The sequence below is a fragment of the Choloepus didactylus genome, chromosome X, assembly GCF_015220235.1.
Source record: "Choloepus didactylus isolate mChoDid1 chromosome X, mChoDid1.pri, whole genome shotgun sequence".
Lineage (NCBI taxonomy): Eukaryota > Metazoa > Chordata > Mammalia > Pilosa > Megalonychidae > Choloepus > Choloepus didactylus.
The window spans coordinates 185,931,918-185,957,387 of record NC_051334.1 but is presented as its reverse complement, the minus strand read 5'-3'; the positions used below and the strand labels follow the sequence as shown (position 1 = coordinate 185,957,387).

General features: G+C 41.3%; 1 protein-coding gene across 9 annotated transcripts in view; it reads right to left on the bottom strand.

Moving 5' to 3' along the window:
* Window positions 1–25,470, bottom strand: part of AFF2 (AF4/FMR2 family member 2) — a 531,893-nt gene that overhangs the window by 184,478 nt on the left and 321,945 nt on the right. The window lies entirely within an intron of this gene.

Below are 25,470 nucleotides of genomic sequence, written 5' to 3'. Positions count from 1 at the left end.
GAAAAAAACACTTCTGTGATTAAATTGCATTCTCTTTTAACTTAATTCCTATGCAAACCGCATGGTCATCTTGGTGCTGAAACTCTCAGAAGTATAGAAAGTAAGTCTTATGAGCCATATCTCTCAGTCTGACACCACCCTAATCAATCAAATCCAAGCACTTAGCAGGACTTACTCCGCATCAGGCTCTTGGCCTTTTTTCTCCAGGGGCTCCCTAGTCGGTGGAAGCAAGAAGCCAAATTCCAAAATAAGGCAGCGCTGACGGACTTGGGAGTGGGATAACCCAAACAGGCCCGGTGCCTCCCTTCACACTTTCAGCCTCTCTGGGATTGCAATCTGATCACTCCATTCCCTCCAGTTCTGGCATGTAGAACTGTGAGCAGCCACCTTCCGGATTTGGCCTAGTAGACAAGCTGCAGCCTGCCCTTGAGTTCCCCCCGCCCATCGAGTGGTGCCAAGATGGCGCCCACATCCTGCTTCCGGCTTCTGATGTATGTAACCACCCGCTGTATTCACCAATCATGCTTGTGTGCGTGGCGTTAGCCCATTGGATACACGCAAGGTTTATAAGAAAGTTCCCGGGCAAAGCTCGGGGAGACAGCCCACAAGGAGCCGTACCTGACGGCCGCATCGAGGTTGTTCTCCCCCGAGGTGTCTCGCCCCGGGTGGAACCTGTAAAGATGATGATTGCCTAGTCCCATTAAAAGTTTATCTGCTTTACCACCGCGAGTCCTGAGTGATCACAAGTGCTCCGGGTAAGACGTTGTCCGCACCCTCTCTCCCCTTATCTCTCTGGTCCCCATCGCCGGCCGACCGAGGACTCGAGGCGGGGCGGAGAAGCGCCGGACATAGAACCTCTGTTCTCTTGAACAAACTGCCCCAGGAGGTAAAAGTCCAGCCCTGAAAGGAAAGCATTGCCTCTTGTAGCTGCTCTCTGGTACCGTGAAGTATGCCCTCAACCACATTTGGAGAAATGGAGAAAAGAATAGGGCACCAGTGTTCTGCACCCTTAAAAAATACATGCTAGAATCCTCAGCAAATCCTAAATTAACATGAATGCCAATACTATGCATATATTTGTTTTGACCAATATTTATCAAGTACCTTCTACATATAAGAGACGTTCCTGCTCCAACAAGCATAAAGTGCCAAGCTGGGGAGGCAGGATGATAACAGGGTCACTAATGAAGGGGCCGTCTGCCCTGGATTACCCTGGACACTCCCAGTTTATACCTGTTATCCTGGTGCAATCATTAATAACATTCCCTTTCAACCCTCAAAAAATGTCCCAATTTGGATGATAAATTTTATAGTTACACTTCCAAAAACCATAACCCTGTAATACTGGGAAGAAGAAACAGTAGGAGAAAAAATCTTTTAAAAAAAGTCAGCTGGGCATACATTGTAAAGGACCTTGAATACAGATTTCAGAGAGGGAACCATGGGTGGTTTGGCCTAATACAATTCAGTCATTCACACATTCATTCAACAAATATGTCTTGAGAACCAAGGACGGTACTAGTAGGCTAGTGCTAGGAAGAGATACAGTGGGAAGCAAAAGACTTGAGGAGAAGGCGGATATCAAGACTCACGTAATATACAACTGTAATTATGGTGAGTGCTACCAAGGAGACCACCCCATAGACAATAGTTCTGCAAAATAGCAAGTTCCACATCCGAATCAGTTTGAGAAATGCTACAATCCACACATCCCACTTGGAGGTCCACAAAGCCAATGCTAGGTTCTGAGACAGCTGTCAAATTGGCTTAATACAGCACTTTCCCAACTTTCTTGACCATTGAACTCTTTGTTTTTTCATTGTTTGGTTTTGTTTTCAATTAACGACTATTACTCTTCCCTGGAATGAATGTTTGTAGGACATAGATTCTTAACAACAAACAGAGTATCTCATTCTACTGTTAACACCATAATACCCTGGTTTTAACAAGATGATTTTTGAATCTCTAACAAATACATTCCCCAAACACAAAAGCCATGATAATGGTAACAAAGGCTTAATCTTCAGCATCATTATTGCGTTGTATGGCTCTGTCTCCTGAAGAGGGCTTTGTTCCCCTTTCTGCGCACAAGTGCATCAATGTTAATTTCAAATTAAGGAGGGGAAAAGGTCAGCAAGATGCAGAGAGAGCAAAAACACTTCCCTATGAGTCCAAAGATTTGGGAGTGGGTCCTGGCCGGACCACTCGGAAACAGAACTAGTCACTTTACCCCTCTGAGCTGTGGTGTGCCCAACTATAAAACATAACGATAAATAAGAATAACCTAATACCTGCCTTTCCCAATCTCACAAGGGTTCTGTGGGCATCAAATGCAAGAAACAATGTGAATGCGCTTTGTAACCCGCAAAGCTCCAAACAATGAGTCCTGCTTCTCCCCTAACTGCCATTATTATGAAAGTCCAGTCTTCCTGTCTTTACAAGCCAAGATCTGGCTCACTCTTGCCAACCGCAACTGCAAATATCATCTCTACGCCTGGAATTATAAATATCCATTGCAGTATAAGGGGGAAAATGCTGTCAAAATAGAAAGAATTGTGGACTCTGGGGGTTTTGCAGCAAATCTCATAATGACTTACTGGAGTCGGTAGTGCTCAGGATTGGGAAGAACGCTACCGACAGGGCAGCCAAATAAATATTTAGTCACATCCAGTGTACAGATTTTTCTTTGCTTTCTATTTTTTTTTTAAATACTGGAATCCGCCATTCTCCTGGAGTCCCCATTCTCAAATTCAGCTAACCCTTGTCCCACAGTGGTTGTCACCACAAGATAACCGTATTTGAGCGACAAATGCTTTTCATTTTCCCTCTGCAAGTGTTTTCTAATTAATGAGCGAGCTTTTCTTACATGCCTAGATCGGTGCTAGGCAAGTGGGGTTGGAAATACAGGTAACACTGAGACTTGGCCTCCTCCTCTCAGAGTTAAATGTCTAGATGGGAAGAGAAAACAAACAATTAGAGACCCACTGTGACATCCATTGTAAGGTAGTCATGACAAGGGTAATAGGATCAGAGTCATTCCTTGGTCTGCCTATTCATCAGTCCTCCCATTTATTTCTTCAGAAGGCAAATCCTGATTGAGCTCACACTGTGCTCAGGATGGGGCCAAGGGGAAGGATTTAGAGACACTGTGAAGACAACTTCATTTCTGCCTCCAAGACACTACACGAACTGGGGAGACAACACTTAGACGGAGATCAACAACAATACCAAACGAGGGGTCAGAGTTAGGTGTCAGGGAAACGGGGTACCTACCGGGTCCACAGACAGAGCCATGTCAGACAGGAGCTCCCAGCCGCCGAGGTCCCCACTGTATTCCTCACTCAATATGGGAGTGAGAGGCCACGGATCTGCCATGGCTGAGAAGTGGTGAGGTCGGCCGAAGCCACTTCAGCCCCGGAGCCCCCTGCAGAGCGGCGCCGGGGTCACTGTGCACTGGAAGGAAGCCCCAGCTTGGTCCAGTTGCTTTTTCTCTTGTTCTTTCTCTAACACACACACACACACACACTCTCTCTCTCTCTCTCTCTCTCTCTCTCTCTCTCTCTCTCTCTCTCTCTCTCCTCTCACAGTAGTAATTCTGGTGGAGTCACTCGGACAGGTGTGAAATAAAGAGACGGAAGAAGTAGTGGCCCTGGGATTAGAACTGCTACCCGTTGAGTTGCCAAGCTGCTGCTTAATTCCCGAGCCACCTTCTCCTCTCTTTAAAGCCACTCTCGAGTATTCAGCTAGTCCACAATGCGCAAGTTAGCCACTCAGAGCCGCAGAGCCCTTGCGCATTCCCCCTCGCCGCCCCCTCCTCCTGGAGCAGGAAGCAAGCTGCACGCTGCACGCTGCACGCTGCACGGGAGCCTGGGCTCTCACTCCTGGCCCTGGACGACCCTTTTGTGCTGGGCACGGATGTGGTTCTCTGAGGGCCAGGGAAGAGAGGCGCACGTCGGGCAGGTGGCAAGTTGACTGAGAGCCCTCGCAAGGGCCTCCCCCTCTGCATGCGAAATAGTGCAGACTGCCACCCACCCTGTGCAGCCACAGAGAGACCACGCACTGATCAGCTGCCCGGTGAGAAGTACATATCTTAGGAAATAATCAGGGTACCTTTAAATCATCAAATATTCAATTAACTGCAGCAACAATAAATGAATCACATAGGATGTTTTAATCATTCTGGAATTAATCAGTTTTGGAGCATACTTCTTGGCGATTAGGGTAATACAAGATATCAGAAATACCCTGATTGTGGCATTGAGAGACAGAAGCAGCAGCTAGCACTAATCGAAAACATGGAATTCATGGAAAACATTAAAGACCATCACATGTTAACAGGAGGAGTTCAAGGCATGCCTCTGAATATGTGATTATTCAGAGATTTCCAGGGAAGAGCAGTCCTTATTTTTTTTCCATAAAATCATCCTGAAATTGCCCCACAATATCTGGCAATAGAAGCCCACTATCCTAGGCATATTCCAAATTGACAAAGTCTTTGCAGAGTGAAATTCAAAAATCAAGCTTAATTTCCAGGGAATGCTTGGTTGCAAGGGTCACACTAATAAGACCACGGAGCATTTGAAACAGCATCCGCAACTAAGAGGCACTTTCCAAACTAACTCCGTTTGCATTTTCATTAACAAATTGCCACATTTATCTTAAGATTTGAGTTATAGGACACAGAGTGCGCCTGGCCAGGCATTGCTTACAAAGAAAATGAAAAACTCAGGTTATGAGCTCATACTACCAAATGAGTTTTCAGACTTCTTCAAAGTTTTAATCCCCATCATCATTGGTCATTTGCAAAAACTGGGAACAGCAGCCTCTGAAGTTCCTAATTGCATGCACTTGGGGATTCCTTTCTCTCCCCATCAGAAATGAATTTGGGGAACTTTAAGCCCAATTCACCAGAGGACCTTGTTGTCCCTTGTTTCCTGCCTCACCTTAACCTGTCTCTACTCTAGTTTGTATTCGTGAGTCTCTGATTTAACCAGAACAGTTCACCTTACATAAGCTGCAGACAGAAGTCCTCAAGTAATATAACTTTAATCAAAACAGAAAAGATTCCACACCGGTTACATGGTCCAACCAACTTATCCTCTAATTTCATTTCAATAAAGCAAAAGTCTTTGGTGCCCAAAGAGTTGGTGTTTACTTTAAAATACAAATTCTGGCCAGTTTTTAAGGAAGTCACATGGTCAAAATATTCCATCCAAAACAAGCTAATATGCACTATTCCCTCTAAGAAAGGAAAGAACAAAACAGAGCATGGTGATCAAAGGAATTTAACATATATCATTTTGAGCCAAATGCAGAAAATGACCCTTTTGTATAAAACCTTACAGGGAATGAAGACTAAAAGGAAGGGTGATAGCAGTCAACTTTTCTTTGTGTAAATAAATAGGATAGTTTACTAGATTTTTGGGGGGTAAAAGGGGTGGTGGAAAGAAAATTGTCTTTGAAACTGGACACACTTGGATTTAAATTCCAACACTGATACTTAACTTGCTTTCTGACCTTGGGCAAGTCACTTGAACTTCTCTGAACCTCTGCTTCCCTAATCATATAAGGGAAATACAAATATTCACTTCTAACAATGTCGGGAGGTTGAAATGAGGTGAGGTATATAAAGCATCCTAGTCTAGCAATGGGTGCATATTAAGTCTTAATGAATAATAGGTCCTTCTCCATCAGTACCTTCTATTCTAAGTTCCCCCTGAGACCCTTAGAAAAGCCTCGGTGCTCTGGGCCTTGGGACCACTGGCATGAAAGCTTGGTTGCCTTGTAAACTGGCCCCCATGGCAGCTTGTGAATGTCACTGATCATTAAACCCTTTTCAGGAACAAAGTGTATAAGGAGTCCAGGCTGCTGCTCCATCTGCTGGCTCTCACTGAAGGTGACAAAGGAGGCTGGAGATGGGCCTTGAGGGGGTAAGACAACAGAGAGAGAGAGAGAGAGAGGAGTGGGGGCAGGAGGGGTGGGGGAGGGATGAGCTCCCTGCTTCATTAGGAGGACATCTCTCCACTGATTACATTAGGTATGGGCAATGGCAGAATGCATATGCAGAAGGGCCCATCATCAGCTGAGAGTACCTAATGGCAGATGGAATTTCAAGTGAAGAGTACTTAATTCACTGGGCTCTGAATAGCCATTAGCTCACTGTTCATTTATTTGGTCTAATAACTAGTTACTATAGAAGGGTGAGCTACACACGGGGCGGGGGGTGGGGTGGGGAATGGCCTTAAAGAAAAATAAGATCCCCATCTAGAAATCTTATTCTAAGAAACCAAGAACCTCTCTGGGAGTCTTTGGCTACCTGCCCCACATTCCCCCAAGAATGTCCTGCCTCTGGTCACCCGGGCTGGCCAGGGGCATCAGGCTCTGCTGGCCAGGTCCCCTAGGACCAGACTTCGCTCCTAGATGGCTGATCTCTGCTGCTCAGACTCAGGCTGAATCCTCCTGCTCCTCCATGTCAGTCTGGCTGACTCTGACCCACCCCTCTTGCCCCTTCCTGCCTGGGATCTTCTTGGCACTTGTCCGCTCTCGGTGCCTGCCTTCCAATCCATAGACCTTCTGGCCATGGGCCCCTCCTTTTGAAATCACTAGGTATGCCTCCAACTCCTCAGGCCCAGCAGGACACCCACCTTCATCCTGTCCAAGTCCTAGCACTGCAGCCAAATACCATTTAGGAGTAAAGCCTTGCTAATGCTAAACCCCTGCTGACTGCGTTTCCATTAATGTTCATGGCTGTTTGGTGTGCTGGCCCATAATCCCTTCTAGTAAAAGAGGATACTGTAAAAATACAGATGCACAAACTGGAGTGAACTCTATCCAGAGCCAATGTTATCAAGTACTTAGAAGACATACCAGGAAGAGAATTCACTGTCAAGTTTTGTCAAAGAATAAATGTATTCTTGTGACCTCTCTACCATCGCAGCAAACTTTCAGAGTATAGAGCAACTAAAAAATCTCACTTTCAGGTAACAAGGCTCTTGTAAAGCAGTGAAAAAGAAAACAGTGGGAGTGAGGAAATGGTAGTTCTAAGCCCAAGCTCTACCACTGACAAGCTGTGTGATTTGGGGCAATTCACTTCCTTGTTCTCCCACTTATACCAGAAGGCATGGGGATATATTTCAAGTTCCAAGTGCTTCGTATTTCAAACATAACAGTAAAAAAAAATAGAGGATCTGTTTAAGATGACCAACTTTTGTAGAAAGAACATTACAAAAGCAACTACTTACCACCATTATTTTGTAAAACAAAGAACGTCCAAAAGAGAGGAAGGGCATAATCTCAGAATGAAAGAGAGTTTCTCCCCAAGATAGGACAATTGGAAAACTTAATGCCAACACCATGCACATGCATGCACGCGCGTGCACGCGTACACACACATACATACCACAGTTCTCATATTTCCCACTTTACCACTGAATAACAACACTTTCACCTTCGCTTGGTCACCAGGTGAGATGATCTCTCAGGTATCCTTCAAACTCTGTGGTTTTATTCATCTTCTGTTTTATTCTATTTGAATTTCTATATATTTATTCTATGTAGTAGTCCATTTTTAACTTTCATTTCTTTGTCTGCTCTACATGGATTGTTTTCTCTGTGGATTACTGATACTGTCAAATTCTGGGGATATTATTGCTTCCCCTGCTATTTTTCAAATGCATGGAAAATATGAACTAATTTTTGTACTAACCAATGAAAGCATACTTAAGAAGCCAAACCTGGTATAGCGTACATGTACTACAGGCCTCTTCTACAGAACAGTATTCACAACTTAGTCCTACTAAGATGAAACTGAACAAAAAGACCTCTTACAGTCCTTTGTGCCAGTGACCACATCCCATATAACGCAGCATATCATCTACCACATGTCATGTACTCCAAAGCCAAACATGAACTCTTCAGAATGGTCTAGAGAGGTAGGGGGAAAATCAGGCAAGCGTGATACTCCAGAAGCCTAGAGGAGAAAGTGCATCAAGGGGAGAATGGCCATTAAGAAAGAGGAAGATTCAGAATCGGCCATTGGCTTTGGCAAGGTCAAGGACATTGGTGAGCTTGGTCAAAGCTGTTCCAATGACATGATGGTTAGGCAAACCTGATTGGAGTGTGTTGGGGAGAGGGTGGGAGGGGTGGAAAAGGAAAGAGTGAATAGTAACAATTCTCCTGAGGGTTTTTATCATGAAAGGGAGTAGAGGAATGGGGTGATGGGTGGTGGCATGATGGGGTCAACTTTTTTTTTGCTTTTTTAAGAGGGATGGTATTAAGACATATCATATATATATATATATATATATATATATATATATATATATATCAATTGGAATGATTCAGTGGAGAGAGTAAAAGTATTGCAGAAGAGAAAGGGGATGATTGCAAAAGCAAAGTCCTTGAGAAGGAGAGAGTGGACCAGGACAAAGCCGGAGAGGTTGACCTGAAATAGGAGCATAGACACTTCTGGACACTTCTTCCATTGTGAGGTGAGGGAAGGCAGAGGGCCTGGGTACATAAGCAGCTGGGCTGGAGAAATTAAAGACGAGAAGATGGGGTAGCATTTGTCTGATTGTATCTATTTTTCTCTAGGACGTATGTGGATTGGGTGTTAGTTATTAGAAATTTGAAGAGGAAGGAAAGGTGTGAAATCAATGTCTTAGAGAATTGGAACATGGATTTGCTAGGGAAGTATAATAGAACTATATAGTAATGTTGGAGGGAGAGAGAGAAAGAGCTACAGAGTGAAACACAGAAGGAAATATAAACGTTGGGGAGGGATATAAAAGAAGAAGGAGGAAGAAAGGAGAAAGGTGTTGGCCTAGCAGCTCAGATGCTCATCACCATTAGCTACTGCCTTTCAAACACTGATTAGCTCATTAACCACAATTCACAGTTCTCAACTGCTCTAATCTCTAAGAGACTTCATTCTGCATGGACTAAGCAAAGAGCCCAGGAACAGGAGTAATGCTTTTTCTGGGATCCCACAGAGGTGACTTCTGTAATATTACCCAGAAGACCAGATGAAATTAAACCCAGGGCAAAATATGGCCCCAGGGCTTGAGGGTCTCCTCTGTGAGGCAAAAGGAACTCAACTTTGTCTCTAGGGGAGCACAAAGAAGTCTTAACCCATATCCTCTTGAGAGAGATCATTCTTATAGAATACTGGAAGTAGTTTCCCAATTGTTGAAAGAAGAGTTATTTTTAATTGTTAAAATATTTTGTATTTAAGCAAGCATTTTACACACTTAGAATATGATTGTTAGCAAGAAACATTTCAAGATATGATTATCTTTTAAAATATTCTTTGGACTGACAGGTTCTTCAAAGCACTTATGGTTTCCTCAAGAAACCAGGACTTCCTCATTGGGGAAAGAAAAAACAACAATGACAAGGAATTGGCAGTTCAGGTTTTTCTGGTAGCTTCTGAAGAAATGCCACAGGCATATTACGGAGTCTTAAATTAAGTGTTGCACTGTCATTTCCAAAAGAACCTTTTAAATACGTATCTTTGGCTCCTATTCTTGACCGTCTTTTAGAAAAGAAAGGTTTTTCCCTTGACATTCACAATCCCTCACCTTAAAGAAACTCCTACATTCTTCTTCTAAATACTTAGCCAATGATGTGCTAAAATGTGAAACCCAGATTTCAGTTTGATTTTTTTTTCCTAGCCACATACTCCTTAAAGCAATGTAAGCAGAATAGACTTTATAAATTGTACCCGCACACACCCTCAATAAAAATGTGACAATGGGACACACTTGATAGAAAGCGGCTCCACTCTCAGACCAAACTGCTAACGAACTTGGCGCCTTATTGACTCTCAAAACCCTGCACTTAGGATTGTCTTAATTGCTAGTGGATGACACTGGGGTTTGCCAGCTCCCTTATTATTTATAACTCTAATTAAAACACTTTTATCTCTTAATGCCAAGTGACACTGCTAAATATATTCAGGGAAGTTAGTATTTTTTTCTACACTTCCGAAATCTCTCAGATATGCACTCACTTACGTGTGGTTTAACTGCTCACTAAAATGAAATGAGAGCTAAGAATAACTCATTTCCATTAGATTTATAAATCTCATTAATTAATTCTACATCTCCAGTGGTGTAGAGACCAAAGTGGAATGCAAGATCTAATTAAAGAGAAGGAAAAAAAATGTTAAGAAACAACACTGAAATTGAAACACAGAAGTAACTGTTTGGCCTCAAATTAATGAGGCGCTATGCTAAGCAAGCGTGTCCATTAATCCCTAATGAGGATTTTAAACACATTAAAACTTCCTAATACAAAATGTTTGCCTTCCTTTTATCCAATAACAAATAAGCCAATAATTTTCTGGCTCTAAATGACACTATTAACTGTCACGGCATGTTTTATTTGACAATCCCTCCATTCAAATACTGTAAAACCAATTAATTTGCCTGCTGTGAAATGTGTTCCTTGATAGCTTTTATGTGACTTTTTTTTCCTTCTCAAAGAAATGTAAATAGGAGGTCAATGTAGGTGCCTGCTTTTGCTTAAAAATATGCCACAGCAGCTATAGATTGTCTCCTCCACTTGCATTTCGAATGAATTGAAGACAAACTCCGTTTTCAGGTCTTCAATCTCAGGTTGGTCTCCTGATAAGTAAAGAGCGTTAGAGTAATAGTTTGATTACCATGAAGATGGCCCTCATATTTAAGAATGGAGAGTTGGCAAAATTACTGCCTGGTTGGGTTATAAATAATGATTCACAACTCTGGCCTTTGTCCATACTTTTATATTTTTACTTATCTCCTGCTATATCCAGCCCGCCCAAAAATGCACCTGCATGTGAGGCCAGGAAATCACTCTCTAAAATTCGAGTTTATTCCTGATGCTTTTATTTGAGAACACCCCAATTTGTTACGTGCCTGTGTTGGCTGAAAAATCAATGGAACAAATTCAAGACGTTCCAGTTTCTTACACTTCCCCTGGGCCGTACTTAGCATCTCCAGTTAGCTTGAGAGACGGCCCCAAAGCCCCATCTTCCCAGCATTTATGGGACCCTCTGAGACTCTTGGCTCATGGAAGGCCATGGCACTTTTCCAGAAAATCACTCTGCAAAACACAGATCTTTGACACAGTTTGTGTCATAAAGTAAGGGTCTATGGCATGAAGTGTGGGTCTGCCCTGTGGAGCATCTCGAGCCCATTGCATTGTACGCTGAAGACCAAAGAAGGAGTGATGCATCATGTAACGTGATTTATGAGGCCTAACTGAGCGCCAGTTAATGTGGACAATAGCTGGTGAGAATTCCAGGTACAAGCACACCACATTACCAATACAGAACAAACAAACCCTTCTTAAACAACCATACTCCACTCTTGACCAGAATCACTGTGTTTCGGTACTCCCAAACTTGAAGTTTAGAAAACATGTTCATGTTAAGGAAGTAATCCCACATGAAAAATAGACATTGCATCCCCACTATGCACAATTTGCCAAGCTAAGCATTATGGGGATTCATTAGATGATAAACAATACATGTCCACACACAGCATATTCTCTAGATGGGTAGACAAGGTCTTCACACCTAAAATGAGTAATGATGGTACGAGTGAACATACATTTACTGAACCCTGAATCAGGTACACAGTCAAACTGAGTATTGTGCTTTGGGTACATATGAGAACCACTTTGGGTGATACGATTTAGATGGCTGAAATGGGAATTTCCTGAATGTTTAGTATTGGAGAGAATCAAAGTGATTTTTTTGAAATCAGTACCATCTTAGAAAGTCCTAACTGTGCAGTGATACTACTTTAAAAGCCCGATGAATGGTTCTGATGACAAGTGTAATAGGAAGCCAGAAAAGAGAAAACTGGCCATGGATTTAGGGTGGTCAGGCAAGAAAGTGAGACTTGGTCTTGACTTTGAAGAAGACAAAAGGCTCAGATACGGAGTGGCTATTGCATTTTGGTAATAGATGATGCCCCCGAAAGCATCTCAATTCTGGCATTATCAAATATAATTGGCTAAGAACAGAAAATGTGCTACATTGATCTAGAAGTAGAGTCTCTTTGAGGATCTGGACACCAGCATCTAACATTCTGCCCCTGCCACTGGGGGTGCTTTTAGTGTTTCATGATATCATCTTAGTTAACTTTCTTGAACCAACCATCTTGAAGAAACTGGGTTCACCGACAAATGGTGTCCCTTTGGGCAAGTCACTTTGTAAGGTGACTCCAGTCTGTTAAAACAAGTCTATCAATCTGTGGCCCAAAGAAAGTTAATTTCAAAGCTTCCACTTGTGTTCACCTGACTGATCTTCAATTAATAGATAAGTCTCCAATCTAAAATTAAAAGCAACATATTTCACAGGTACAGAGACTGCCTAAGCTACACAAGTCAAAAATATCAAGACATTGCACCCAGTAGTTTCATAACGGGAACAGACAGAAAATGTGCTTTAGAATTTCAGCAGAAGCATTAAACTGGACAGTTCACTTTTCTATATCAGGATGACCACAGTGACAATTAGATGTCATTTCCTAAAACAACGAGGCAGCCCTAAAGCCAAAGTGTCTCAATTGGGTGCAAGCTTCTTGTTGAGTTAGAGGTTATTGCTAAATAGTAGTGAAAATATAATCTATACTTGGCTAAGTCAATAAACTTGAAGCTGAAACATGTAGCAATGACTCTGTTTTAAAAGATTACTTTGAAAAATCCCACAGTAGTTCCTAAATCTTCCTTTTTAATCACGATTTGGGAATGGGCTGAAACCACCAGTCATCAAGTGCACTTCTGACCTTTTCAACTGTCAGACCACACAGATTTTTATCTTATGTGAATCAACACAAAGCCTCAAAGGGACAGTGCCAGAGCAAGAATCCATTTCACTCGACAGTCATTGGAATTATAATTCGAAGTTCAACTTACTTTCGTATTTTTGAATGCAATACTTTTGGCAGCCCAGGGCAGAATGTCGAAACCTGGTTTCCAATGGAGACTACTTCTAATGGTTTCTACAATGTTGGCAGCAAGAATTCCTTCTTAACAAAGAGATTAGCAGACGCCCGGCTTTATTAATTTGTTTTTAATGACTACTGTTCACTCTTAGGAAGCCTTTCTTTACCTAAGGATGCTGACCTACTGTTGGATTCCATCAGAAACAGACATGAAGAGACACTGATATATTAGGAGATTGGTAAATCCCCTCCAGCGGCCTTCAGAGAATCCACAATTTCCATTAATTCTTGCTGATGCCATGAGCACTCACACAAAAAAACCCCAAGATCAGTGGCAAAGACATATAGCTGCTGTACTATATAAAAGCCCTCAATTCAAGATGATTAAACTCACCAATATATATTCCACTATAAACTTATTTGAAGATCCTTGGAATCAGTTTTAGGGTCTTTCTTCATTCAAATGGATGATAATAAAGAAGAGGAACTTTTAAAATCTAAAGTAATATACTAATTTAAGTGAGGATATTGGTAATATTTAGTGAGCATTTAGTTGGGCACCCAGAAAGCTCTGGGCAGAAGGCATACTGTAAATAAAAATGTATTATAATCCCACTAATCTTGAAATGATCAAGCCTGGAACTCAGGCATACTTATAAAAATTCTTATAAAAATGTTTCATTAAGCTTTTAATAAACTTCTTACTTTGAAACACTTTCAAATTTACAGGACGGTAACAAAAAATAAAAGAAATCCCAAACAGAGAACTCCAACATACCCCTATCCCCCCCAGATACCCAGAGTCACCAATTTTAACATTTAGCCACATTTGCCATATCACTCTCTCTCTCCATTATCTCTCTATCAGCCTATCTGCCTGTTTATCGATGTTTCACTAACTTTTAATGTCTTGCCTTTGTTTTACAATGCGTGCACAAAAGGAAAGCGTGACACCTTGTCAGAACACTACAAAGTTTTTAAGCAGCATCTAAAATTGATTAGTAATATTTCAATTAGCATTTTCAAGATTCTTAGTTTCTCTGCTCTATAAATGATAATTGTATTCCACATTAGGTCTCCTAAATCCTGAATGTGAAAATATTAGTTCCTTAATTCAAAACTAGGAACAGAACCCCAGAAGCATTTGGAAGAAAAAAAAAAAAAGAGAATGAGGACATTCATATGAGGGCAATATTAAGAATCTTTTCTACTATTACCACTGCTACAACCACTGTTAATAGAAATAGCCACTCGGAAATTGAGAGTCCTTAATGGATTACAAAGCCCTTTCACAACTTTTCCACCCCTTCCTCCAATACCATTTGCTCCTTACAACAACCCTGTGAAGTAGGCAAGATGATAAAATGAGTTTCATTTTACAAAACTGAGCCTTTAAAAGGTGACATGACTTGTCTGAGGTTTTATGGTTACTCAGAGGTTTTATGGTTACTCAGTGGTGCCCCCATCCAGTGTTTCTTCCACTATTTCATGCCACTGGTCTGTAAACATAGATTTACCCACAGAGTTCCCAGTAAAGCTACAGCAATTCAGGAGTATAGTTCATGAACTGCAATGAAGGCTCCTCTCTGGAATGAGGGGTTACTTTGTTTTGGGCAAAATCATAATATCATGAAATCCAAACTAACTTATCCACCTAAAAGGCGAACCGCTGATGCTTTCACAAGGGACCTACAAAAAATTGTATGTTGAAAACTTCAGAGAGGAAGAAGAACACCTTGAGGGGAAGGCACTTGTACAATCCGGACATCATCTGGACCATGAAGAGCACCTGATATTGTCACCAGTAGATCCACCCTTTCCTCCAGGCAGGCCTCCAAAGTTGCTAAGCCCAAGGACTCATTGTCAACAATGAGGCTCAGCACCACGACATGTCAGTCCTGATTCCTCCTTTATCTTTTGTTTCTTGGCCATTTTACACCAGATTAGAGGAAATTCCTATAGGCTCATCTGAAGTTCAAATATGCCCTGAGAACTCTCCTCCCACCAACATCCCCAGTCAATACTGATTTTAAGCATCATGAATTTGTAGTGAAACAAGCTGACTTGTGCCATGACAAGAATGGAATGAAGGAAGATACTTGCTCATCCAATGCAGGATGTTCTTCTTTGATTGCTCCATTCAAGCAGTAGGGAAACAACCAAGGGATAACCTTCCATTCTTAGGAACTGGTTAGTTACAGTAAGATGCAGTCTGAAAAAGGACTGCCCCTGGCAACGACAATTACAGATATGGTAAAGGCCTTTGGCCCGAAGCATATAGGGATCTGCTGTATCTGCTGGAAGACAGGGAGTGCAAGCACCAGGTAATATTTGAAATAACCTCTAATAGTAAATGTGTCATCCTTCACACACAGAGCTCATTCTACCAGTTGTTCGCCCAATAAAAAATACATTCATGTCATGGACAGACTCTTGACAGATAAACACCGACCTTCCAACTTCTAGCCCATTTTGAAGATGAGGCTCTATTCAGTGCCAAGAGGTGAAATGATTGGCCCAAGGTCACACAATCAGGTAAATGGATGGCCTGGATGGTCTGGGACGAACCTGAAGGCTATCTGACTAAAAGGACAAGTTCTTCTCATCACATTCTGCAACCACTGCTTCCATGACTCCTGTGACAGGGGATTTGCACTTTACAATTCCATTTTATTCAATTCAGTTTATTGGAATTCAATTAAGCAATTCAAGAAGCTCGAATCGAATTGGCTTCTGTACTAGGTGATAGGAGCAATAGAAAAAGCAAACACATGATTCCTCCCTTAAGAGATTTCTAATATAATAGATCCATCTACAGAGTCTTCTCTGTATTCTCTTGGGAAGGAGCAGGGGGAAGGGTTATGCCCCACCTTACCTCTGAAAATTGTATCCACCTATAGCTTTTCGAAACTTTTTAAATATTGTGATGATGTGGTGATGGTTACAGCTGTGATGAAAAGATGTTGGAGAAAGCATTGTGAAATAAAGAACAGCAGACACAAATAGAAAAGGATGGCAATGTCTGGCACTATTTTGAGGTGCTTGCTCTCCAGTCTACCAGCCATGAAGGCTCTGCCATCCCCCATCCTACCCCAACTAAGGCTGGGTCATCAGGAAGTCAGAATGTGGCTTGGCCTCTGGCGAGGTATGCCAGGCAAATGGCTGGAGCTACTCCTTAGAGTCATCTGCTGTGGAGCACTGTGAGGCTGACTGGTGCAAAAAGGGAGCAGAGCCAGTGCCGTGGCTGCTATAGTACCAAGTTCAGTCAAACCATTCAAGGAGACCAGGTAATAGAGTAGTAGCAAATTGGAAGTAGTGACAGAAAAAGGCTGGATGAATGAACTCATTTTGTAAATTATGATTTAAGTGCACAACATAATAGTACTTGTTATTTTGGGGATAGATGCGTCAGAACAGCTGCAAATGCCACACTCCTATAAATGATGTGACCATGCCTCCTTTCTTATGGTGTCTATTCCAACAGCAAAATTGGTCGCCCTCAATTTTATTTCTAAAAGCTTAGGCAATTCTCTACCTCCTCTCTTTCTTTACCAGGTCTACCCAGATTCACTGATGCAACACTAACATCTAGCCCTTAAGTGAAAGGGCCGCAACAAAGGGAAAAGGATTAGTTTCAGTGGGGCTCCCCAATTAGGTATCGCTGAATAACCCATCACACAAATTGTGATCTAATAGTGGCCTTCAGCCCACTGTGATCTAACTGTAGAGTGAGCCCTTGATGGTGGCTGCCTCCAAGACACATGGAATGCTGTATGAAGTGCAGCAATGTCAGTTCACATTATTATTTTCACAAATGAAAAGATATAGCATTTTGCTCAACAGTATACTGATTTGTAAGGTGAAAAACAAAAGCTGTTGGTGTGTCAACAAAGCTCCTTGTTGTTATGGCTTTAGTGTTAAAATGATCATGGAAACAGCTATTGTTTCTGGGAATGCTTGCTGAGCACTTACAGTGGGCCAGGCATATGCTTTATTTTACTTAATTTCCATGACAACTCTCTGATGTAGGCATTATTATCCCCATCTTAGAGATGAGAAAAGTGAGGTTCAGAGAGGTTAAGTGACTTCTCCAAGGTCACACAGTTAATATGTGATGAAGACAAGACAAAAAAAACATGTCTATGATTTCAAACATACATTCTTAACCACTGGATAAGAAGAATGGTTCACAATTTTATTGTCAGAAGGTAATGTAGATGAATTTAATATCCTCAATATACAAAGAACTGCTACAATTCAACAACAAAAGGACAAATGTCCCAATTAAAATGTGGGCAAAGGACTTGACTAGACATTTCTCCAAAGAAGATAGACAAATGGCCAAAAAGCACATGAAAAGATGCTCAGCATCATTGGTCATGAGGGAAATACAAATCAAAACCACAATGAGATACTACTTCACACCAACCAGGATGGCTATTATTAAAAAAAAAAAACAATAGAAAATATTAAGTGGTGGCAATGTAAAATAGTACAGCCACTGTGGAAATGAATCTGGCTCTTCCTCAGAGAGTTGAAAATAGAATCACCATATGACCAGCAATGCCATTTCTTGTATATACCCAAAAGAATTGAAAGCAGGGACTTGAATGGATATTGGTGCACCAATGTGCACAGCAGTATTATTCACAATTGCCAAAAGGTGGGAGCAACCCAAGTGTCCATAAACCAATGAATGGACAAAAAAATGTGGCATATACATACAATGGAATATTTTTCAGTCAAAAAGAAATGAACTTCTGGTGCTTGCAACAATATGGATGAACCTTGAAGACATCACATTCAGTGAAATAAGCCAGACACAAAAAGAAAAATATTGTATGCATCTCACCTACTTGAAATATCTAGAACAAGCTAATTTCATAGAGACAGACAGTAGCATATATGTTTCCAGAGCTGGAGGGTGGGGGGAGAAGGGAGGAGGGGATTATTCCTTAAAGGGTGCAGAGTTTCTGTTTGAGGTGATAAAAAAGTTGGGCATCACAGTATTGTGAGTGTAATTAATACTACTGGATTGTACATTTGAAAGTGGTTAAAATGGGAAAATTTGAGTTGCATATATGTTATTACAATAAAAAGCTAAAAAATTTAAAGTAATGTATATATACATACACATATACATATATAATCTGTCATTATTAAAATATGAGTTGTGTTACATGATTATTTTCACTTTGCAAAAATGCTTTGTTGTACCAATAAAACATAACATTGTGAATATGAAAATAAAAGTTGCAGTTCAATGAGCCCAATTTTCCTATTGTTCTGAATGAGCATAAGGTTACACATACCTGGCTCTTTAGGCTAAACAAGATATCATGGTTATTCACAATCACTTCAAATTAATCTATGCAAAATACAATGGGGAGCTCAATGGGCTTTTTCATCAGATCTCATAGAGAACCTGATTTAAATGCCCATAAGAGGATTTGGTGCCACTTTCCTTTCTGTATAACAAATTAAATCCAACTAGAAGGTAAGATTATGTTGAGGGTGTTGAATAAAGACAAAGATTTCAAGAGTGAAAGTTTCAAAAAGATTTGGTTGACCTGCTGTGGATTCCTGTATTTGAAACTTTAGTGTTTCTCCCTGCAAATGTGAAATGTGCATGTGAGAGTGTGTACAGAATACATATTACATTGACCCATAATTGACAATCTAATGGCAAAATGGGTCCTCCTTATGGGAATTCCAAAGTCTAATTTTTCAAAGGCCACATTTCTCACAGTTCTCTCTAATGGGTTCACTATTCCTGGTTGGTTTGTTCTGCTCATCTCCAATCAGAGGATACCTGCTCTTCCCATAATTATCACTGACAGAAGTTCTAAAAGTCCATAGACCTTGCCACACCTTTGAAAGCATCCTTTGGCCTTGAGCGTAGCCAAGCTGATCCTTTGACCACCAGTTCAACTGTCTGGGCAATTCAAACATCAATAGACCTGTATTTCCAGCTCTTTTTTTATCAGAGCTCTAGGTTGGACAATCCCATAATGGCCTGCCTAATTCTATCACCTATAGGGAGGAAATTCTAAAAATGTTTGGTTTAATGTGGGAGGAGAGAGGTGGCAGTTGAGGTCAGAGACCCCAACTCTTGTCCTCTCTCAATATTTCTCTCAGTTCCTTCATCTGTGAAAGGCAACTTTTGATAGGCTCAAATACCACATTTCCATTCCTTCTGGTAGCCAGGGTTGGGTTGATTTTTTGTTGTTTCATGTATCAAACTGTGCATCTTGGATTAATCACTTCTGCTCTCTGGGCCAAACTTTCCTCATTATGAAATGAAGGGATCTAGAGTTGATTCTCATTATGGTCTATTCTGGCTCCTATATCATAGGAATCTATAATCATAAAATTCTTCAGGCCTTATGGAGTTTTATGGCAAAATAATCATCTTTGCATTAGTGAGTGTATCTGCTCAAACCCAGGGGACACAGATTCTGCTGGAAGGATGGTATGATCAGCTAGTAGGAAAACAAATGGCACCACAGAAAGACTCAATTCCATCACTTACTGCATCAAGTTCCCACTAATTTTCTAGTGTCTGATAAGGACGACAGGACTAGATTCTTAATTTGCTGAGATAAGGCATGGGTGCACATTTTATACAATTGACAGGCCACGTATCCATGGAGGAAATGTGTTCTCAACATACACTTTATAGCACTCTCAAACCAAATAATCATTTCAAGACAAGACAGAAAATAATGTTCCTCAGCAGCTCTGGTAGGCGAACACTACAGCAGCTACAGAAATTCATAAAGAAATTAATGCCTTCCAAGAGTGTCATTTCTCTCTCCCGACCATATCCAAGTGGGCATCACTAGCTTAGTTCAGCCTCTTTTGTAAATATACAGTAAGTTGTATACATGGGTCCAATAATCCGGGCAAGCATACACATGCCGCGCAAATGAGGCCCGCCAACAATGCTCATAAATTGTTCTAGTGCACTAAAAAAAGAGAAAACATAACAGCTTAAAAGCTGAAACGGATGGAAATCAGGTTTCAAAAACCCAAGCAAGTAATAGGCGAGTTGTTTACTCCGAGAGGCTCTCCATGGCTCTCCCATCCTGGCACTAGCTACCATATGAAGCACAACATCTTTCAGAAGTGAGGAGAAACGTGACTGCCTGACAAACTGGTTCCGGGGAAAATTCAAAATATCACCAGAAGCAAACAGAAGAGGGTGGTGAGAACAGGAGCAGGACAGTGGGACAGTGGGTCGGCTCTGAACGGAAAATGTGGGTTTGGGCCCCAAATAAAAATAGCAGTGGCAATTTGACCTACAACCACACAAGTTTTCTATTAATAAGGATTTACACAGACCCAGCTCTTGGTGTGTTGCTCTATGGAACTGCTGAAGACAGAAAACTTCTTGAAGTACAGTGTTCATGCTTCATTATTATTGCACTGGGATGTTTAGTATGCATTTTTACTCACAATTCCATACGGTTTCAGAAAGAGTATGAAAGTGATTGCAGCCCAAGGATAATTCCAAGGAAAGATAAACAGCCCCTCAAATCCCTCTGCCCACCCCACCCCAAATGATATTGAAACCAGTTATGATGTGCTTGTCAAATGTGCTGAAGCTGTGTTTAGTAGGGAGATATATCACATTTTTAGATAACACGCATGGCAATTTGGCCATCCAATAAGAGGGCTCACGTTAGAACCTGGAAGCTGAAAATGAACAAAGTACCCTTACTAAAATAAGGGCTTTCTTCTTCCACAAAAAGTGCTACTCTATCTTTAAAGGTGTCTGTTACAGTTCTGGAAGGACAAGATAACTGAGAAAGAGAGTTTGCAAATTCCTCTGCTCAGATCAATACAACTCCCCAGCTCTCGGGTGAGTCGCCTTAGCAATGACAATCTCTTTCATTGTAGTGATTAGATATTCAACATCTTTTAATCACCTTTAACATGACAACTAACATGCATCTGTATCTCTGTGATTTACAGCAATTGACATGGTGTTATAACTCAGTGATTATGATGTTAGCTTTTTGGCATTACTGATTTTTCCTTCTCATTCAACCAAATAGCAAATAATGCACATCAAGCCATTGTGGCAATGCTGAGACAAGCACTCAAGAGGAATCTGAGTTTGATTTTGACACCCCTATGCTATTGAATAGAAACTATAAAGAGGAGCAATGTCAACATGAACATTCAATTTTCCTGCTCTCTAGACAAGTACTTATTTTCTGCTTTCCAAAATCAGGGCCGATCTGGTGCTTATGTGTGACACATGGTTGTTCTGGGACCTTTTTTCTTACAAAATGACACACATTTCTGAAATTTAATTGGCATTTCAGTTTGGAGTGATAATGAAATTGACTTTGCTTAGCCACAAATTAAATATCACACCTCCAGGAGGTAACATGGACAGCTCACACACACAAAGACGTGCACATGCATACACACACAAAACCACATTGTTGATTATTGATATAAAAATTGGTTTAGAGAATCAATTAATTTTTCACAACAGTTCCAACCACTGCCCCAATTCCATTACATTACATGCAGACTGAACACAAAACCATGAAACAGAACTTCTGGGATGATGGCAGAGTAGGGAGGTCCAGGACTCACTCTTCCTCCAGGCAGCTAGTGGACAGGCAGGAAATGTCGGAAACAACTGTTCTAGGGCTCTGGAGGCCAGGTGAGCACTGTACAGCATCCAGGGAAGAGCATGTGGAAGAGGCTGAGAGACTGTGGTAAAGAATTGTGTAGTAGCTGGCTCCTTGGCACCTGCCAACATCTATTCCCCACCCCTGAGGCAGGCCACTTCAGGGTCTGGTCTCTGGCTGGCTGCTGAAGACAGAGAGGGACATGGAAGTCCTCTTCCCCAAGGACAGGGGGAGGACACAGATGAGCACTGATCATGGCTTTTGATTGGTGAATTTGTGTCACAGGTCCTGCCTTTGAGCTGCTGTTTCAGTCCACCCTGGACAGGGATGGCTAAGGTTGTGGTTTAAAGACACAGTGCCTCCCTAGGGCTGCAGGGAACAGTTTGCTGAAGAGCAGCATCTGCTGGACAGGCCAGGAAAGCACACCATTGGGGAGTCATCAAAAAGGCTTTTTGTCATCTTTCTGAACCTCTCCCCAGGGCTCTTAGGAATTGGGCCCCTGACCTGTTTTGGCTGGGATAGATATCCTGACTTGGAAATGTCCTCTCCAGGGTGACCCTCCACCCAGAATTTGCCCTCCAGGCAAAAGTAGCTAGAGGCAGTGAAAGAAGAGTTAAAAAAATATATATAGAGAGAAGAAAAACAAAATCAAACAGATTGGGAGGATCTAAGATGGCAGCATAGAGAGGAGTGGAAGCTAGTTAGTCCCCCTGGAACAACTAATAAACAACCAGGAACAACTAGTAAATAATCCAGAATAACTGCAGGGGGACAAACATGACTGTCCACTCATCATACATCAACCCAAATTGGGAGGAATGTCTGAGATCGCAGCATGAAATCTATAAATAAAAACTGCGGATACAAGCTGGGAGAACCCTCCCCCCACAGCCCAAGCTGCAAAGCCTCATGGTGCTAGAGAGAAGCTCTCTCCCAGCAAGCGAATATAGCTCAGCTGAGCTCCAACTGGGGTTTTAATTAACAAGCATGGACTGCTTGCTATGAGCTACAAATCCCCAACAAGAAGACAGAGGCTTTGGGTGACCCCTGACCTTGGAGAGCCAGAGGGTGGCCATGGACTGGCCCTGAAGGGGGCTTTCTGTGCTTGTTTCAGCTCAGTGGAGAAAGCCTCAGCTATTTTCGGTTCCCAGCACTCTGACCCAGACAAGGGTGGAGATAGCACAGGCAGAGTCTATTCAAATGCTAATGATCTTTCCCTGGGGGGATTACCTTCTCTAAGAGGAAAGGGGCAGGGTCCAGCTCTACTACCTGCCTTTCATTCAGAACCAGACCCCAGAGCCTGGGGGGAAACAGCCACAGGCCACACCTCCTTCACCAGTCTGGAGCTACAGGCTGACAGGCACCACCTGCTGGGCAGAAAAAGCACAGTGATCTGAGGCATAATAGGTGTACCAATTTTCTAAGATACACCCTCAGGGAATCCAGATACTGAACATTTCTTCCTTTTGGGACCTGAGCCCATTCCTGTCTGGGAAAACCTGATTGCGGTAACCAAGGAAACCATGCCTAGACAACAGAAAACTACAACCTACACTAAGAAAAATGAAGTTATGGCCCAGTCAAAGGAACAAACTTACACTTCAACTGAGATACAGGAATTGAAACAACTAATAATAAGTCAATTAAAAAAGTTTAGGGAAGATATGGCAAAAGAGATAGAGGCTGTAAAGGAAACACTGGGCACATATAAGGCAGAAATTGAAAGTTCAAAAAAACAACTAGTAGAATCTATGGAAATGAAAGGCACAACACAAGAGATGAAAGACACAATGGAAACATACAACAGCAGATCTCAAGAGGCAGAAGAAAATACTCAGGAACTGGAGAACAAGGCACCTGAAAGCCTACACAGGAAAGAACAGATAGAGAAAAGAATGGAAAAATATGAGCAACGTCTCTGGGAACTTAAGGACAAAATGAAAAGCAAGAATGTACATGTCATGGGTGTCCCAGAAGGAGAATAGAAGGGAAAAGGGGCAGAACCAATAATAGAGGAAATAATCAATGAACATTTCCCATCTCTTATGAAAGACATAAAATTACAGATCCAAGAAGTGCAGCATACCCCAAACAGAATAGATCTGAATAGGCCTATGCCAAGACACTTAATAATCAGATTATCAAACATCAAAGATAAAGAGAGAATCCTGAAAGCAGCAAGAGAAAAACAATCCATCACATACAAAGGAAGCTTGATAAGACTAAGTGCGGATTTCTCAATAGAAACCATGGAAGCAAGAAGGAAGCAGGGTGATATAATTAAGATACTGAAAGAGAAAAACCATCAACCAAGAATCCTATATCCAGCAAAACTATCCCTCAAATATGAGGGAGAGCTTAAAATATTCTCTGACAAACAGACAATGACAGAGTTTGTGAGCAAGATAGCTGCTCTACAGGAAACACTAAAGGAAGCACTGCAGACAGAAAGGAAAAGACAGGAGTGAGAGGTTTGGAACACAATTTTGGGAGAAAGTAGCCCAGCAATGTAAGTACATTGAACAAAGATGACTGTGCGTATGGTTGAAAGAGGAAGGTTGGGACCATGTGGGACACCAGAACAAAAGACCAAGGATAAAGACTGGGACTGTGTAGCTCAGAGAAACCTAGGATGCTCAGCGATTGCAATAAAAGGTACAAACATGTTTTTACAGGAGGGAGAACAAATGAATGTCAACATTGCAAGGTGTTAAAAATAGGGTGGGATTGGAGGGAAAATACAATCAATGCAAACTAGAGACTATAATCTAGAGAAACATTGTATTATGCTTCCTTTAATATAACAAAGGCAATATACCAAAGCTAAATGCATATGGGGGGTGGGGTATAGGGGAAGGGTATGGGACTCCTGGCATTGGTGATGTTGTCCGACTCTTTATTCTACTTTAGGTTAATGCTATCTTTCCTTTTGTTGCTTTCTAGCTGTCAAGTTTTATTTTTTGTTTTTTGTTTTTTCTCTTTCTCTTTTCTTTTTCTTTTGTCTCTCTACCTTCTTTGACTCTTCCTCCTTCTTTGTAGAAGAAATGGAGATGTCCTTATATAGATACTGGTGGGTAGTGAATGCATAAATATGTGATTATTCAGGGAACCATCAATTGTTTACTTAGGCATGGAATGTATGGTGGGTGAAAAAAACCATCTTTAAAAAAAAAACAAAAAACAAACGGGTTGATGAAGAAACCTTGAGGGCACTATATTGAGTGAAATAAGTCAGACACAAAAAGACAAATATTGTATGGTCTCATTGATATGAATGAATTATAATATGTAAACTCATAGACATGAGATATAAGTTACTAGGATATAAAATGAGGCTAAATAATGGAGAGCGGTTGCTTATTATGAACAGAATGTTTAACTAGGTTGAGCTTAAGTGTTTGGAAATGGACAGAGGTGATGGTAGCACATTATTGTGAGAATAACTAACAGTGCTGAATGGTGTGTGAATGTGGTGGAAAGGGGAAGCTTAAAGTCACATATGTCACCAGAAGGAAAGTTGGAGGTTAAAATATGGGAATGTATAAAATGGTGAATCTTGTGGTGGACAATGTCCATGATTAACTGTACAAATATTAGAAATCTCTTTCATGAACTACAACAAATGTATGATACTATAAGTGGAAGTTAATAATAGAGGGATATATAGGGATAAATATACCTATTGCAAACTATGTATACAGTTAGCAGTATTTTAACATTCTTTCGTTAACAGCAACAAATGTACTATACCAATATTATGAGTCAATAATGGAGGGGGTGATTAGGGGTATGGAAGGATTTGAGTTTTCTTTTCTGTTTTTATTTTTTTTCTGGCATAATGCATGCACAGCTGTATGATGGTACTGTGGGCAATCGATTGTGCT